The following is a 5,735-nucleotide window of genomic DNA, read 5'->3' as shown; positions in this document are numbered from 1 at the left end:
TTGCAGCATAACTCCTGTGGTAGTTAATGTTATATGTCAACTTCGCTGGGCCTGGTTTTGAGTGCCTGGGCAGGTGGATGTAGTATTCACCATGATGAGACTGATAATCAGCTCTGTGGGGAAAATCTATTGGAGTAGCTGAGTAGCTGCCTTAGGGATCTGGTCTGCTCCCAGTATATAAGGAGACGCTTTAGGAATGGTCTGTAGCTTTTGGCACACATGAATCCTGCATGTAGCCAAGTCTTGTTCAGCAGCCTGGCACATTCTCTGCTGATGAGACTCTTGTTCTTGTCCGGTGCCGTCGAGTCGTTTCTGACTCATAGTGAACCTATGCACAGCAGAACGAAACACGGCCCAGTCCTACGCCAGCTCCATGATCCTTGCTATACTTGAGCCCATCATCGCAACCATGTGTCAATCCATCTCATTGAAGGCCTTCCCCTCCTTCTTCAGGGAATGGTCCCTTCTGACAACATGACCAAAGTAGGTGAGATGAAGTCTGGCCATTCTGGCTTCCAAGGAGGATTCTGGCTGCACTTCCTCCGGGACAGATCTGTTAGTTCTTTTAGCAGTCCATGGTACTTACAGCATTCTTTGCCAGCACCACAACTCAAAAGCATCAACTCTTCTTCAGTCTTCCTTATTCATTGTCCAGCTCTCACATGCATTTGAGGCAATTGAAAATATCATGGCTTGTGTTAGGTACACCTTACTCCTCAAGGAGACATCCTTGCTCCTCAGCACTTGAAAGAGTTCCTTTGCAGCCGACTTTCCCAGTGCTATATGTCATCTAATGTCCTGACTGCTACTTCCATTGATGTGGATTGTAGAAACAAGCAACGTGAATTCTTTGACAACCTCAATCTTTTCTCCATTTATCGTGATGCTGCTTATTGGTCCAGTTGTGAGGATTTTGGTTTTCTTTATATTGAAATGTAATCCATACTGCAGACTGTATTCTTCATTCTTCATCAGTAAGTGCCTCAAGTCATCCTCATTTTCAGCAAGCAAAGTTGTGTCGTCAGCGTATCGCAGGTTGTTAATGATTCTTCCTCCAATCCCGATGCCACGTTCTTCTTCATATAGTCCAGCTTCTTGGATTATTTGCTCAGCTATAGATTGAATAAGTATGGGGAAAGGATGCAATGCTGACGCACTCCTTCTTGATTTTAAACCATGCAGCGTCCCCTTTGGGATTCTTAGTGGACTTGAATTAGTGCTCTGCCATGAGGTTTGGTAATATTAGGAGTGTGCCTTTTTACTTGTTGACCTTGGGTTTGTCAGCCTTAGCAGCCACCACTGCCTGAGTGAAGAAAGCCTCCAGCTTCAGTGGGCCGGGAGCAAGAGGCAGAGCTGAAGCCCAAGCTCGAGGGGCTTTCACCCAGCCCTTAGAGCCTGGCACTTTGAACTCGGACTTATAGCCTCCAAAACTGCAAGAGAATAAAGTCCTGTTTGTTAAAGTCATCCCATTTGTGGTTATCTTCTGTTATAACAGCTCTAGTCAACAAAAACAGCTCCCATTTCTGCCTCCGTCTTCACATGTCTGACTTCTCTCTGTATTTGTGTCTCTGTACCTTTTCTCTTCTATAAGGGCACCAATCATATGGGATTAGGACCCACTCTACTCCAATATGACCTCATGTTAACAAGTAATTACACCTGCAAAGATGTCATTTCCAAATAAAATCACATTTACAGATACCAAGGGTTAGGATTTGAATGTATCTTTATCTGAGGACACAAATCAACCCGTAACCCTAGATCCATTAGTTTGTTGTTGTTATGTGCCATCGAGTTGGACCCGACTCATAGTGACCCCTCCTTGGGTTTCTGAAGCAGTATCAGTACGGAAATAGATTGCCCCATTTTCCTTCCAAGGAGTGGTTGATGGGTTTGAACTGCCAACCTTCTGGTTAGTAGTCAAGTGCCTTAGGCACTATGCTACCAGAGCTCCCATCCATTAGTTTAGCAGTGTTAAAAAAATAGTGATATTCTATCATTCCTTTTTTTTTCTTTTTTTAATCAAGAATACTTCCTACAAAGAGACCCTTCTCCTGCTCACTTCACCTTCGACTATATTGTTGCCCTGATCATTTAGGAAAGCTCAAAAAACAAACCCACTGCCATTGAGTCAATTCTGACTCATAGCAACTCTCTAGGACAGAATACAGGTCAGCAAAAGAGAGGGAAGCCCTCAACGAGATGGATTGACACAGTGGCTGCAACAGTGGGCTCAGGTATAGGATGGATTGTGAGACTGGCACAGGACCGGCAGTGTTTTGTTCTGTTTGTACATAGGGTCGCTATGAGTTGGAGCCAACTCAACACCTAACAACAATGATTTCCTTACTCTTTGTTATGATTGTATGGTCTAGGTTCATCTTGAATATTTCACAATTAATATTTATTGAGCACACATTTTGTCTAAGCCCTGTTGTAGGCACTGGGGATACAACAATGAACTTATTCCCCTACACAAGTTGCTAATGGTGGACATTATTCTCCTGATTCAAGCTGAGAGATCATTCCTGAAAGAATAAACTCTTTTTTAGTATGATTATCCCACATTTCTACATAAGAGAGCCATAAGTTGGGTATAAAACTTACTAGTGGGTCAAAAGCAATGATAAAAATCTTGGTCTCTGCCATAAAGATGATTCTGAGTGCTGGATGCAGACTCCAGACTTCATCTTGTCTCATTCTCATCTTTTACTGATGGTGAAAAGTATCCAGAGGTCATCACTGCTCAGAGTCACACAACTAGTTAGTGGCATAGCCTGATGCTCAGGTCTTTCCGGTTTATTTTCATAGTTTCAAATTTGTAGAGAAGTTAAAGGAGCAATAGTAAGACAAATGCAACTGTGCCCTTTGGTCCTTTCTGGTCTAGAGAACAACCCTTCTTAATGGGGCCTTAAGCACTGTTTGATAGTGGCATTGTTTCTGCCTGACTGTCCCCTGGACCATAGAATGGGTTCAAAGGGACTGCAGGATGTTTTTAATATAACAAGGGAGGCAATGAAAGCCAGTTACAGAAAAATGGGAGCAGGAAGATAAAAGCACATGCCGGTAGAGGAGAAAGGCTGCTCTGAGCTGATAAACCATATAGATTTTTCCTGAAGGGAAGGGCCAAACCTCATGCTATGAAGAATTGTATGGAAGCTACTTTATGATACTTACTTAGGGGTCCGTGTTTCCCTCTGAATATTTATATAATAAGGCATAGAGCTTAAGCAGACATAGCTTTCGATCCCAGGTCCATCACTGACCAGCTGTATGATCTTTGAAAAATCTCTTCAATATTCTCAGCCTCGATTTCTTCATCTATAAATTGAGACTAATAATGCCTGGCTGAGAGTGTGGCTCCAAGGATTAAAATGGGTCAAATCTGTGGCTATGTGCTTTATAAAGTTCAATAGTTATTTCACTTCCTGAGCTGGCTATTCATAAACCTCTGGTAAATTGTTCTAACTCCTAACAACCTCAATCATGTGAATACCCACAATATATTCAGATCGAAAGACTGGTTGTGATTCACTGAGGCCAACTTTTCGAGCAAGTGACTCAGTTAGTGTGTAGGCAGTCTTAGAAAGGCCCTTCCTGGATGCCAAGGCGAGATTCGAGATTGAATCCACCTCACAAAGCTCCAGCTCCAAGACAGCTGCAGTCTGCGCTCTTTAAAAAGCTCTATGAAAGAACCGTCCATTGGCACAGCGAGCCTATCTCCTCTCAGGGCAGCACAAAAGAAAGCTCAAAAGCATCTCCACTTTTATTGCCAAGTGCGGGAGGGAGAGAAAGTAGTCTAAATAATGAGTCCAGGTGTCGCCTTGCACAGAAATCCACTTCCGCCTTTCTACTGCTCCCCAGCCAAGGCGTCACTTTCTGCTGCACGTGCAATTCGGAAGCTTAGGGAGGCGGGAGATGCCTCCAGTGTCTGCCTGCTGCTTAGGGTACTGCAGCTGCCGCTGGGAAAGCCGGGGGAACGTGCCTGGAGCCTTTGCTTAGGCGTGCCGCTCGGCCTGGAAAGACCTGGAGAAGCGGTGCATAGTCAACTCAGCCAAGCTTGTTAGTTCAGGGCATGCTTCTTGTTGGGTGCTGTGGAGTTTATTCAAATTCATAGTGATCACTATGACAGAGATTGATGTGACAGTGTAGAACTGCCTCATAGGATTTCCTAGACTGTGTCCTGCAGGAACAGATTGCCATTCACCTACTGAGCTGCTGGTGGTTCCAACTGCCTACCTTTTGATTAGCAGTCCAACCACTGGGCCACTTAGGGCTCCCCCAGGGCATACTATAATACTGAAAATATTGAAAGGCTCATTAAACCTGGCCACAGACCAGACAGACAGGTGTTTTTCAAGGCTGCTAGGAACTTGGGGAGTAAACTTTAGGAGTAAACTTTAGGTGGAAATAGAAAGGATCTCTGAGTGGTCTTTTGATTCAGGAAAAAAAAAAATTGGAAGATTGTCAGACTGAAAAAGCTATTAAGATTTTCTACTGGAATTCCTCTTGTTTGTTTTATGAGGAAACGGATGGAACAGAAACATAATGGGTTAATTTAAAATACTTTAAAAGGGATAGGAGATCTGGTAGTGTAGTGCCTAAAGCATTTGACTGCTAACCAGAAGGCTGGAGGTTCAAACCCACCGGCCACTCCTCGGAAGGAAGGTTGGGCAATCTACCATCTGTAGTGATACAGCCTTGGAAACCCAAGGAGGGATTGCTATGAGTTGGATACGACTCTATGGCAGTGGGTCTGTTTTTTCTGGTTTTATCCATATTGACATTTTGTATACTTCACCTCTGAAAGGAGGTACAAGAACATAAGAATGGTAGTTACCTTGGGAAGGGGTTCAGTAAGTGGGAATTAGGTACCTGGGGACAAGGATGGAAAAGAGATTTTCCCTGTGTAAGTTTTTAGGTGGTTTGTTGTCAAAACCTGTAATTGTATCACCTACTCAAACAGGTACATAAAAATAAAAATAAAGAAATAAATTAAAAAAAACTTTCATATGTCTGTGTTTCCTAACAATATTGGCCAATATTTTTTTTTTTCCTATGGATGCTGCTCACTTGCTGCTTCGGGTTATGCAGGGAGGCAGGGAAGTGCTTTGCAGACCAGTCCCACTCCAACCTTGCTGCAGACCTTTCACTCGATCTCCTTTGCAGAGTTCTCTTCCTCCCTGAGATTAAAGATATCCCCAGGTCTCCATCCTTACCGCCTTTCTCACACACACCCTTACGTAGGGCATCTCCTCCACATCCATAACTTCATCTCCTTCATGCCCATTATTTCTCTGGCCTCCTGGATGACTCCCCAAGTGCTGAATCAGCCAAAACTCTCTCCAAAGCCCCAAGCACTTAGACCGTATACCCGACAGCTGCTTAAAATCATCCTTACTTATTGCTGATAAATTCAATCTTGTTTGCAAAAGGACTTAAGGTAGATTCCAAAAATACATAAAAGATGATGAAGGCTAAATAAAGGCAAAATCAAGGTGAAAATGAAAATGAGGGCAGGAAAAAAAAATAAAAAAGACAAATTTAGTTTACCAAATCCATTTAGAAAAGTCCTGGAAAGTTCCTAGACAAGCATCATAAGTTTGATTTTGAGCTTCCTAGCTGCCATTGCAAAGCAGGCCACATGTTGTTGTTGTTGTTAAGTGCCGTCGAGTCGTTTCCGACTCATAGCGACCCCATGCACAGCAGAACAAAACACTGCCCGATCCCGCGCC

This window comes from Orycteropus afer, unplaced genomic scaffold, assembly GCF_000298275.1.
Source record: "Orycteropus afer afer isolate SDZICR_OR568_19922 unplaced genomic scaffold, OryAfe1.0 scaffold00044, whole genome shotgun sequence".
Lineage (NCBI taxonomy): Eukaryota > Metazoa > Chordata > Mammalia > Tubulidentata > Orycteropodidae > Orycteropus > Orycteropus afer.
This window is presented reverse-complemented; position numbering follows the sequence as displayed.